The following is a 12995-nucleotide window of genomic DNA, read 5'->3' as shown; positions in this document are numbered from 1 at the left end:
GATATTACTTTTTGCCGTATTTGTTCATGCTCCAATTCCCACAAAAATGACCTGCTCTTTGAAGTAAAGGCGTAAAGAGGTTTCATCAGTTGTGAAAACTTGGGTACAAATTGTCGAAAATACGAGACTAGCCCAATAAATTGTCTCAACTGAGTGACGGACTGCGGAGGTGGCAAATTCGAAAGGGCTCGAATTTTCCTGGGATTTGGCCGAATCTCACCTGACTTAACCACGAAACCCAAATATTCAACACAAGACTTGAGAAAGGAACATTTTGTAATATTAAAAGAAAATCCAGCATGCGTAAGTGCTTGCAGTACTACTCGCAATCTATCAAAAGCTTCTTCTTTTGTACGTCCAATTATCATTACGTCATCCATATAAACAATGGCATACGAATGGGTAAGATCACCTAAGGCACGATTAATAGCTCTTTGGAATACAGAAGGTGCATTCTTAAGCCCGAATGGCATAGTCAAGTATTCGTACTGGCCTTCTGGGGTAACAAATGCCGTTCGCTCAACTGAATTCGGGTGAATTGGGATCTGGTGAAATCCGCTTGCCATGTCTATACAGCTGAAAAACCTAGCACCACTCAGCCTGGCTATTTGATCAGAAATTAGCGGCAAAGGGTACCTGTCTGAAACGGTATTTGCATTTAGCTCTCTATAATCCACGCAGAGGCGGTCAGTACCATTTTTTTTTCGGACAAGTAACATTGGGCTCGCAAAGGGGGAGGAACTGGGTCTAATAATGTTTGATTCTAACAACTGTTGAATTAAATGCCGAACTTTTTCCTTCTCCTCTACACTCAACCTATATGGGCGCCTTTGAACCGTCTTATTCTGATCAATCAAGCGAATTTCTAACTGGCCCGTAGTCACACGGCTTAGTGGAATTCCATTTATGAATGACCCTGAATATTCTTGTAGTATTGACAACAATTGGTCTCTATCAGGTCCACGCAAATCGGTGTCAACATTAGCCAAATCGGGATTCTTTTCGGAAACTTCAACAGACAATATAGATTTTTCATTAAACATAGTAAGAGATTTTGATGTTATTGTCACACCGACTCCCTGGCTCAAAATATCTCGACCAATCAGAGCGTCATACTTAATATAATTGTCTAATACTACATGAAACAATATTTCATATGAGCGTTCACTTATCAAAACATTAGCCAATACCTGCAAAGTGCTACAAATAGTATTGCTACCCAGACCCCTTAAAATAACTACGTTGCCCATTCTGGATCCAGAAAGTCTCTGCGAAGTAGCCTCCTTGATGAGCGAACACTCAGCTCCAGAATCAAAACAAAATTGGAACGACTCACCAGATTGCGAAAACGTTCCTACGGGCTCAAAAACGGTACAGATGTTGACATCTTTAACAATGTTATTTTTGCTAGACGATGAACGCTCCCGACGATCAGGACATACGGTAGAGATGTGTCCAGCTTTTCCGCAGTTGAAACAAGTCAAAGTAGACCGGTCTTTCCCTGATGGTTGCCTGCCGGGTTGCTGAACGTGCACTGCCACTGTTTTTGATCGACAATCCGCCTTTTTATGACCAGGCTTTCCGCAGTTGTGACACTTGAAGTATGGCTTAGCTCGTTTTCCTGGCGGCTCTGATGTACCATCGTTTGAAAGGTGGCTCGGTCTAGCGTCGAATGAATAGGCCTTTAGTTCTTGGTGCAGCTCGTTCCGAGTGTTGATGTCGGAAGTGAAAACTAAACGCCGCAAACGCCTGTCAATTCCAGCTGCATGCGCCAGTGTAATGGAGACTGCAATTTGCTCCACGCTCAGCGTCTTCCATTTGGCCATAAGCGAAGTAACCATTCGGCTTCCGTATAACGACAGGCACTCGCCTTCTGCAGGGCGTCCATTTAGCAGATTCATAACTGCTGCCGCTAATGTTTCTGTTCCCGCAAAATGTTGCAAAAACAATTCTCGGAACTGTGGCCATGATATACCAGGAAAGCAAGTCTGTGAAAGCCAATGAGACGCGCTTCCTTCCAGTGATTTGCTAAGGGTCATCACAAGAGCGCTGCCTTCCAGTTGGTTTTCGGACAAGATGTGGTCCACCGTTGAACACCAGGATTGCGCATCTGATCCCGCACGTTCAGGATTAAACCTGGGCAATACCACAGCACACGATTCTCTTGACTCTCTTTGTGAGTGTTGCACTTGTTTCAAAAGTTCGGAAAAATTCGATTTTGCGACTCCAAAATTGTCAGCAAACTATTTTCATTGTCCAAAGTAGGTATAGGCGATCCCACTTCTGATGTCGAAGAGTCATCAGGATGCCCTTCTTCCTCGTCACTACTTTCGTTACGGTTTGCGCGACGTTTCCTGGTGCTTGAGCGAAGCATGTCTGTTATGCGCAACGATCGAAAACTGACTGACTGATCTCTTCTTCACAAAATCACAATTATGCGTAGTTCTTCACTTTACATGCAATACCAACACAATTATAACAGTTGTTCTAGTCCGCATACACCAATACTTATGCACACCGCATTCTTCTGTATGCTTCTCGTTTTCGTACAGACATCTACTTCCCCCCGCTCCTACCCGCGACCAGGCTACGTTCGGCAGAAACTCTAACGGTTGTCTGCCGCGCATCAGAAAAATAAAAAGAGGCGCCTGCATGGCGCGTGCCAAGCAGAAACACGAAATTGCGTCTCATTTAAATGATCTCCGACACATATATTACATCTACATATACTACATCCATATATATTACATCAACATATATTATATCCACATATATTACCGACATACATTGCGCATATTATCTGCATTCCTTTTAAACATATACCAAAGTTTATATTGTTTCCCGTCGGCAAATCCAAACCACAAATTCCGACGCGGAAAAGGCGTTTTGTTTTCCATAAATTTTTTCCGTAAATTTCCAAATTAATTTCCGAGTAATAAATTAAAAGCGTTTTTTTTTCTTTTTTTTTTAACAAATAACTTTTTCAATATTTATTAAATTATTTTTTAAATTTTTTTTGAAAATTTTCAAAAAAAATCATCCATAAATAAATAATACGACCGCCAAATACAAGTCGTTCACCCGACAAATATTTTTTCCTGTATTGCTTGGATATTAATTTGTGTTTGTTTTAGAAGTACTTACAACGCGGAGAAAAGACTCCAATTCCACCATTCCATTTTCTCCGTTTCCAGTTGTAAACTAATTTTTTTTTCTTCGTTCTAATAAACATTATATTTCACCGTATTCCACATTCCAAGTGTTCCAACCGTAAATAAGGTGGACCTAATCACCATAAATCACAGGTCATTTATACAATTCGCTGTTCACTCCGAGTCACCTGTCCAATTAGTCTAAACAACGGCGTTTCCACTTCGTAAATTTTCTTTTCCGCTGCTTTATACCGTTCACGACGGTATAGTGCAGTCTGGGGAATCTGTCTACTTTTTCAAAAGTGTGACCGGGCTCCAAAACCGCTTCCCTTCCATTTCGTATTTCTTCGATTATGCCCATCGGGGACGATAAAAAGAAATTGTCCTTTCACTATGAAAGGTGTGTTGCCCAGCTCGTTGATAAAATCGAGCAGGGCACGTCTCAGTCCATCCCAGCCGCGAACGCTGCGCCCCAGGGCTACATTTCCTCTGGCTGTCGGTTGCCTCCATGCGATACATAAGTTTTCGCAGGCGACTATCTTCGCTGGCCGACTTTCCGGGATCTTTTCACAGCCATTTATATCAATAATCCACGGCTGACTCCGGTTGAAAAGTTATTCCATTTAAATGCCAAAACAAGTGGCGACGCGCATGCCATAGTTTCGATTTCGCCTGTCACCAACGAGGGTTTCCGCTCTGCGTGGGAAAACCTAATAGAGCGTTTCGAAAATAAACGATTGTTGGTAAACAGTCAATTGGAAATACTGTTTAATGTGCAGTCGATACCACAGGAATCTGAGGCGGCCTTAAAGGTACTGCAAAGTCCTGTTCAAGGTTGCTTGGCTGCCTTACAACTGTCAGGCATCAACACTGAGAACTGGGACTGCCTGCTGGTATATCTGTGTTCATCCAAGCTCCCGAAGATAACTCTCTCCTTATGGGAGCAGTCGCTACATAAGAAAGCCGACATCCCGACATGGGGAGAGCTGAACACCTTCCTCACAGAACGTCATCGAACCCTAGAGGCCATCGATGATTTGAGACCGTCCGTACCGAGTCAGTCGCATTCCAAAGCGATAAACTCAAGTGGGCCCTCTAGAAAATTAAATTCCTACAAGACGAAAGTGGCTCCAAAATTGAAAAGTTGCGACTTGTGCAACAAGGAGAACCATCCTGTCCGTGTATGTCCGCGATTTCTCCAAATGTCGGTTGACGACCGGTCAGCCTACATTAAACGGAAGCAGTTATGCTTAAACTGCTTCGCAACGGGACATCAGCTTCGTGAGTGCAAAAGCACTCACAATTGTTTTACTTGCCGTGGCCGGCATCACACGTTGTTGCACCGAAACAACCTCTGTACCAGCAATTCAAGCCCTTCAAATCCTGCAAGGCCAATTTCCGCTAATCAGGCCAATTTCGTTCCAAATGAGCAAGCCGGTGTTCAAAATTATTTCGCCACGGGCTCAAGAGCTATCCTTCTTGGCACTGCCATAATCAATAACTCCCATCTTGGCACTAACTTTAAGGCACGCGCCCTGATCGACTCCGGATCAGAAGCGACATTCATAACCGAGCGACTCTTCAATCTAATTAGATTGCCATTCCAGGTGGTTCAAGCACAAGTCTCGGGCTTAAACCAAACAGTAGCTGCTCAGTCCAAGAACCTCTGCAGTTTCACCATCCGATCTCCGACTAGGCCCGCGTTGCAGTTGGAGACGACGGCCTATGTCCTCCCTCAACTAGCCGGAAATCTGCCTTCCTACCCAATTCCGCAAAATTTCCTTCGGGATCTTCCCGATTTTCCACTGGCGGATCCAAAATTCTATGAGAGCGCACAAATAGATGTACTTATCGGAGCCGACATCCTGCCTTCGGTGTTTCTGAGTGGAGCAAAAACCAACATCTGTGGCTCTCTCTTGGGGCAAGAGACCATTTTCGGCTGGGTACTAGAATTTCCTTCAAACGACCACGAGAAACGAGTGCGGCAAATATGTCGTTACTCTGCCTTTTCGCGACCCAGAACATATCGGTTCCGGGCTAGGGCATTCTAGGTCTTTCGCGTTGGCTCAGTTCTTAAGAAATGAGCAGCGTCTAAAAAGAGATGAGGCCTTGAAAGCGAGATACAATTTCGATACGATACGAATACGGTGATTCAGGAATATCTCGACTTAAAGCACATGCGACAAGTTCTTCCTACCCATGATTGCAACGTCTATTATATGCCACATCACGCCGTCTTAAAACCGGAAAGCGTAACTACTAAACTCCGTGTAGTATTCAATGCCTCCAGCCCTTCATCGCGAATGATACCAGTTTAAATGATATCCTTCATGCTGGCCCTGTCTTACAGTCCGACTTGACCATTCAAATTCTGAAGTGGCGCTATTTCCGATACGTGTTGAGCGCCGATATCGAAAAAATGTATCGGCAGATATGGGTAGATCCGAAACACACTCCATTCCAGCGAATACTTTTCCGTAACAATAGAGGGGAAATCAGAGATTTCGAATTAAAAACAGTAACCTTTGGAGTCAATTGCGCGCCTTTCTTGGCCATTCGAGTACTGCAGCAGCTAGCAGCTGACGTAGAACTCAGCCATCCAAAAGCTAGCAATATCATTCGAAATTTCATGTATGTGGATGATGTTCTAGCCGGAGCGGACTCCACGGAAGAAGCTCAGCTCCGAGACGCTCTGAATTCCGCCGGATTTCCATTGAGGAAATGGACCTCCAACCAAAAGGAAGTTTTAGCGGCCATTCAGAGCAACCATCTTTTAAATACTGATTTTCTCGAAATGAGCTTTTTCAGCGATTTTCTCCAAAGTTATTCGGTTTTAGAGCAGATACGCATTCCACGCTGGCTATCGTTTCGTCTAGATTTCAAGGTCGAGCATCATGGCTTTTGCGATGCATCGCAAAAGGCTTATGGGGCGGCAATATATGTCCGCGTATAAGTGGGCAGAACCATTATGGTGCAACTCCTAACCGCGAAAACCCGGGTAGCACCAGTCAAAACGGTTTCGCTCCCAAGACTGGAGCTGTGCGGAGCGTTATTGCTTTCCGAAATGACTGCAGCCATCATTCCGCAGATGCCTACGATTAACTCCGAACTTTACTGTTGGACGGACTCCACGATAGTGCTTGCATGGTTAAGCAAGCCAGCGTGCCAGTGGACCACATTTGTAGCCAATAGGGTGACGAAGATCGCCCAGGCCACAAAAACAGAGAATTGGTCTCATGTTCAATCTGAGCATAATCCAGCAGACCTGGCAAGTAGAGGAGTTTCCCTCCAAGATCTAGCCGATAGCCAGTTATGGTGGCACGGACCGACTTGGTTGCAAAGTCCACGCAACCAATGGCCAACTCAAGTCGACAACGCTCCGGTGACCGTCCTGGAGAAGCGTGCTCTAAAAGTCCATCTCGCAAAAGCTCCTTCTGAAGAGTTGTTGGCACGTTTCTCCAAGCTAGAGAAAGCTCTACGGGTCCTTGCTTATGTTCATCGCTTCATTCAGCGGTGCAGGAAGCAGACATCTCCATCTGATGTGCATTTGCTGGCCACTGAAATAGCCGCCGCCGAGCGGTTCCTAATTTCGAAGACTCAGCGCAGAGAATTCCCTGTGGAATATCACTGCCTAAGTGAAAAGCGTCCAGTGCCAAGTTCAAGTGCCATCCTAAGCATGAACCCGTTTCTAGATCCGCAAGGACTGATCAGGGCGAGCGGCCGTGTGGCGGCTTCCGAAAGCCTTCAATACAATGAACGGCATCCAGTGATTCTTCCGTATAACTGCCTGTTTTCTCGCCTCCTTGCGAATTTCACTCATCGCATAACTCTCCATGGTGGAGAGTTAATGGTGCGCCTCATCCGGTCGAAATACTGGATTCCGAGAATTAAGAACCTGATGAAAGCTGTAGTAAATTCGTGCAAAGTATGTGTGATCCACAAAAAGCGGTTGCAAAGCCAACATGCCCAAAGAAAGAGCATCGTTCTCCCGACCATTCACGTATACTGGCATGGATTACGCCGGTCCGTTCGATATAAAGAACTATACGGGAAGAGCATGTCTTATTACAAAAGGGTATGTGTTAGTTTTTGTTTGTTTCTCCACCAAGGCCATCCATTTAGAGCCTACATCTGACTTAACGACCGAAAAGTTTCTTGCCGCTTTCTCTCGTTTTGTATCCAGAAGAGCGTGTCCACGTCAAGTCCAGTCAGACAATGGCAAAACCTTTGTTGGTGCTGCCACCCTGCTTTCCCGCGATTTCCTTCAAGCCGTAAAAGAGTCGGTGACGAATGCCTATATTCATCAAGAGATGCAATGGCAATTTATTCCTCCGGGGCACCCCATATGGGAGGCCTTTGGGAAGCAGGCGTAAAAAGCTTCAAGACGCTATTTTACAAATGCACTGCCACACGAAAATACACGTTCGAAGAGCTCTCCACGCTCTTGGCAAAAATAGAAGCGTGCCTTAACTCCAGGCCGCTCTCTCCTATGTCTGAGGATCCGACAGATTTGCTGTCTCTGACGCTAGGGCATTTCCTTGTCGGGGGACTCCTTATGTCCACGGTGGAATCCGAAGTAAAGGGGGAAACGAAATCCCTTCTTAATCGGTGGCAGCATTTGAAAGCTCTCCATCAGCAGTTCCGTGTGCGATGGAAAGAAGAGTACCTCAAAGAACTCCACACGCATTCTAAATGGCAGGCCCCGTCCAAAAATCTCCGCATCGATGACATGGTCGTCATCAAGGACGACAACTTGCCCTCTAATGAGTGGCGGCTCGGCAGAATTGAGTCTGTTTTCCCAGGAGCCGACGGCAACATCCGTGTAGTAAACATCCGTACTGCACGTGGAGTTATTAAACGTCCAGTGTCAAAAGTGGTGCTTTTGCCGACGGAGTCTTCCGAATCTCCACAATAATAGGCGCTCCTCTCGTCCTTAGTTGTAGTTCACTAGCACTAATCATCCGTTATTTTTTATTTCGTTTTCGATCTCCATTCGGCATTCGACTACGCGCAGCATGGCTCCTCGTCAACAAAACGCACGCAGTGCTCGTGCCGTGGAGAGCAAACGTACCCGAGGTATTCAATCCTACCGATGCCGAGTCTGCCGCGGTATCCATCCTCTTCGCTGAAAAGCGTTTGCGAGCAGTCCTCATTAACAAATACTGCGCCAATTGCCTCGCTCACGAGCATTCCACGGGAGACTGCCGAAGCGGTGATCGTTGCGATCGATCAAGATCGAGCCCAGTGTGCGGATCCGCACACCTGTCCGGGCATTGAGCGACACCGTGGTGTCCAAGTACCGGGACATCATGCTGGCTGATGACCAGTTCCATCGGCCTGCTACCGTCTCCATGGTCTTAGGAGCAGATGTTTTTGGGTGAATCGTGTCCGGTGCCTGCTGCCTGCCGTAGGATGGCTGTGTTGCAACCCCAGTGATTGCAAGGGGGGCGGAATGTTCACGTTACGGGGCTTGGACTGTCACCCGCTCTCCGCTCCCTCTTACGCTCTCCCGCTCTTCACCACAGAGTCTCCGAGGAATCTCCGCTGCGCTTGGGAGAACCCAACGCATTAGAATATGCTTTAGTGTTAAACTAACCACGATCAATAAAACATACGCACGGTCGCGCCCGCGCTATTTCTACAAGTCTTCGAGTGTTTTTTCGAGTGTTCTATTTTCAGCAAACTAGGAATTTTCCAGGACCAGCACCTCCGTATAAGAGTACGGTAAATGGACAGATAGAAAGATTTCACTCCACACTCTCTGAAATAATGAGATGTTTGAAAGGAGATGGAACACACAGGGGCTTCGAGGAACTTCTCGATAGAGCCATCTATGAATATAACTACACAGTCCATTCTGTCACAAAAAAATTACCTCTAGAGGTGTTCTTCGGCAGGATAGCCGGACAATATAGACCAACTTAAGAAAAAACAGGAAACTGACCTGGAATACCACAACCGGACAAGAAAGCCCATAAAGACCTATATCAAAGGGCAAGAAATTTTCGTTAGGGTTAATATAAGATTAGGTTCTAAACTATCAAGTAGATTTAGGAAGGAACTAGTTAAGGAAGACCGAAGTACTACAGTATTAACAGAATCAGGGAAATTAGTACATAAAAGTAACATTAGATCATGATTGCTTTCAGGATAATTACTATTGCCACATCAATAGACCAGTAGAACATAGAATGAACATAATGACTAACGTAACCACGAGAGCACAGAATTCAATTGGAATTGGTATTCTTGAGTTGCAGGTTTGCAGAATTAGATTGGACTCGTGAAAGAAGAGATAGCGTTGTGAATGCGTTTCTGCTGAGCGAGTTTAAATTGAATGAGCTCAGTAGCCTACTTAAGAACAATAATATACCGATTTCTGCCTTGACGGTCGAATAAATGTTAAAACTTTCAGACGTTCTCGCCTTACACAACGGAACTACAATTTGTATGTCATTAAAATTTCTATATTGGATCAGTTAATTCCTTATTTCTTATATTTCAAAACAAGATCAGTAAAGAAAAATAATAATAATAAATAAATAATAATTTAATTTAAATAATAATAAAATTACCAATTAAAGAAAGACGAAATGTACGAAATTAATGCCTTCTGCAAAGGTTCCAATAGTCTAATAGTATGTAAATGTAAATTCATTAGTAATTTAGGCAAAACCAGAACTTTAAATAGAAAGCAATCAAGGTGTCAATGCAGAACACATACCAGCAATAAAGGAGATAGACGACGGGCTGATATTGTTTAACGACTTCAATGGCACGGTGGACTGGAGGGACATCGAGAGACGATCGAGCGGCACTTATGTTCCTGAACGAGACCCAACAAAACCTGCACCAACACTGTTACAGTAACTCCATACGAGAAGCACTCGATCTGCAACTTCATCCAAAAAACAGATCCGAGTTGTTTACATTGTTGGAGTTGTTACATTCAGGGAGTAAAAATTTCTTGCTCAGAGAGACAACATATGCAATCGGATTAAAAAAAAAAAAAGCAGTAGTGCTATTATTTTAACCGCAGCTGTATATAAGTGCTTCTGTCCGCCGATCCTCAAATATGTGAATTGGCGCCACAACTTACAGTTATTACATACATAAGTACAAATTTAGTTTTAATAGGTGGGAAATCGAAAAAAAAAAAACATTTTTAAGGGGTGGGAAAGCGTTTTTATTTAAAAATATTTATTTTAAAGAGGGGGGGCTAACGAAAAAAACTAAGTTTAAAGGATAAGCAATCAAACAGATTCATTTTTAAGAGCGGACAAACGTTAAAATCTAATTTTAAAGGATGGGCAAACGAAATTATTTAGTTTTAATAGGTGGGCAATCGAAATTATTCATTTTTAAGAGTGGGCAAACGTTAAAATCTAATTTTGAAGGATGGACATGGGATTAAGAGGTGGGCCTTCGAAATTTTTTTTTTATTTTTAAGAGTAGGCAAACGAAAAAAACTAATTTTGAAGGATGGGAAAACGTTAAAAACGAATTTTGAAGGATGCGCAAACGTTAAAATCTAATTTCGAAGGATGGGCAAACGTAAAAATTTAATTTTAAAGGATGGGCAAACGTTAAAATTTAATTTTAAAGGATGGGCAAACGAAATTATTAATTTTTAAGAGTGGGCAAACGAGATAATTTATTTTACAAGGGTGGGCAAACGTTTTTTATTGAAAATTTTTATTTTAAAGGGGTGGGCAAAATTTTTAAGTGTGGGCAATCAAAAAAACTTATAATAACGGTTGGGCAAACGTGTTTTAATAATAATATTTCGTTTTAATAGATAGTCAAACGCTTTATTCTCTGAGTAGACCGAGGTAAACTTGAATGTCTTATATGGTAGAAAAAAACTAATTGGTCGGCAAACATGGGCAAAAAATGGGCAAACGATTCCAGCTTTTTTTTTTTCGCACTGGTCCCACGGCCGCACTTCCCGCTCAACCGACTGAGGGGCGCTGCCGTGTATCGTACGGCTCGATTCGCGAGAAGATATAGACGCGATATAAAAAAGAGAACAAGTACGAGGAAAAGAATATAATGTAAAATAACTATGATTAAATATTAGTGTTAGTAGGATCTAATTATGTGATAGATAAAATAGATAAAATCGATTGCTTTAATAGCGGCAGAGAGTCAAGATTACAGATAATAGGATAATGTCTATTATAGTCAGAACATAAAACTCTGTAAGGGTCATGCAACTCATAATTAGATCTACAATGATTTAAGAAAGGGCTATATAGTTTCTAGTGAATCTACTTGCAACCGAGAAGTTAAGCCGACTAATCAAGTCGGGACGCTCAACATCCCCACGAATAAGCTCACAAATAAAGACTGTTCCAAGCATATTTCTACGGTTAGCTAGGGACGGTAAATTTATTAAAAGTAGTCTACTGGAGTAAGGAGGTAATATACGGTTTGCATCCCAATTTAGGCGCCGCAAGGCAAAAAGTAAGAAGTCTTTTTGGACCGATTCAATGCGGTCCGAGTGGATTGCGTATTGTGGACTCCAAACAGGTGATCCGTACTCGAGAATCGGACGGACGAAATAAATACGAAATAAATAAGGTTTTAGTCAAGTAAGGATCATCAAATTCCTTAGACCACCTTTTTACAAAACCAAGCACACCCCTGGCCTTATTGACAATAGACGAAATATGGTCAGAAAATTTTAGTTTTGGGTCCAGAAGAACACCAAGATCATCAACTAGTGTTATTCTGTCCAAAGAGCACCCACTTAGAGTGTAAGTAGTGCGTATTGGGTTGGCACGACAAAAGGTCATAACTTTACACTTGGAACCATTTAAGTCTAATATGTTATTACGGCACCATATTTGAAATCGGTCTAGATCGGATTGTAAGTCCAAATGGCACGAAGTGTCCTTGAACTGGAGGCATAATTTAACATCGTCTGCGTACATAAGTATACGCGAATGTTTTATTACTATGGGGAGGTCGTTAATAAATAAGGTAAAAAGAAGAGGACCAAGATGGCTCCCTTGTGGGACACCGGATGTGACTCGCAGAATAGAAGATTAAGAATTTTTAAAGAGGACTTGTTGTGTCCTGCCATTCAGATAGCTTGAAATCCTATTTAGAAGATCAACAAGGAAACCTATAAGATCAAGTTTTCTTATTAGAAGGTAATGATTAACAGAGTCAAATGCTTTACTAAAATCAGTGTAGATGACATCTGTTTGAAGATTATTTTTGAAACCCTGTATTACGAAAGAAGTTAGCTCCAAGAGGTTAGTGGTTGTAGATCTGCGTTTCATAAAACCGTGTTGACACGGTGATATGATTGATCTACAAAGGTGCTGCAAATGAGGAGTGATAACATTTTCGAAAAGTTTTGGGATAGCCGACAATTTAGAGATTCCTCTGTAATTGCTTGCATCCAGTTTGCTACCTTTTTTGTGAAGAGGAATCACAAAGGACTCCTTACATATATGAGACAAACGTTAAAATCTAATTTTAAAGGATGGGCAAACGAAATTATTTAGTTTTAATAGGTGGGCAATCGAAATTATTCATTTTTAAGAGTGGGCAAACGTTAAAATCTAATTTTGAAGGATGGACATGGGATTAAGAGGTGGGCCTTCGAAATTTTTTTTTTATTTTTAAGAGTAGGCAAACGAAAAAAACTAATTTTGAAGGATGGGAAAACGTTAAAAACGAATTTTGAAGGATGCGCAAACGTTAAAATCTAATTTCGAAGGATGGGCAAACGTAAAAATTTAATTTTAAAGGATGGGCAAACGTTAAAATTTAATTTTAAAGGATGGGCAAACGAAATTATTAATTTTTAAGAGTGGGCAAACGAGATAA

The 12995-nt window shown here is 42.7% G+C and overlaps 1 pseudogene; it reads left to right on the top strand.

The window, feature by feature from the left end:
- Nucleotides 1-3422: 3422 nt before the first annotated feature.
- LOC123327067 lies at nt 3423-7622 on the top strand (annotated as a pseudogene).
- Nucleotides 7623-12995: the final 5373 nt, after the last annotated feature.

This window comes from Drosophila simulans, chromosome 2R, assembly GCF_016746395.2.
Source record: "Drosophila simulans strain w501 chromosome 2R, Prin_Dsim_3.1, whole genome shotgun sequence".
In the NCBI taxonomy this organism is placed as follows: domain Eukaryota; kingdom Metazoa; phylum Arthropoda; class Insecta; order Diptera; family Drosophilidae; genus Drosophila; species Drosophila simulans.
The sequence above is the reverse complement of the archived record's forward strand: the minus strand, read 5'-3'. Positions and strand labels throughout refer to the sequence as shown.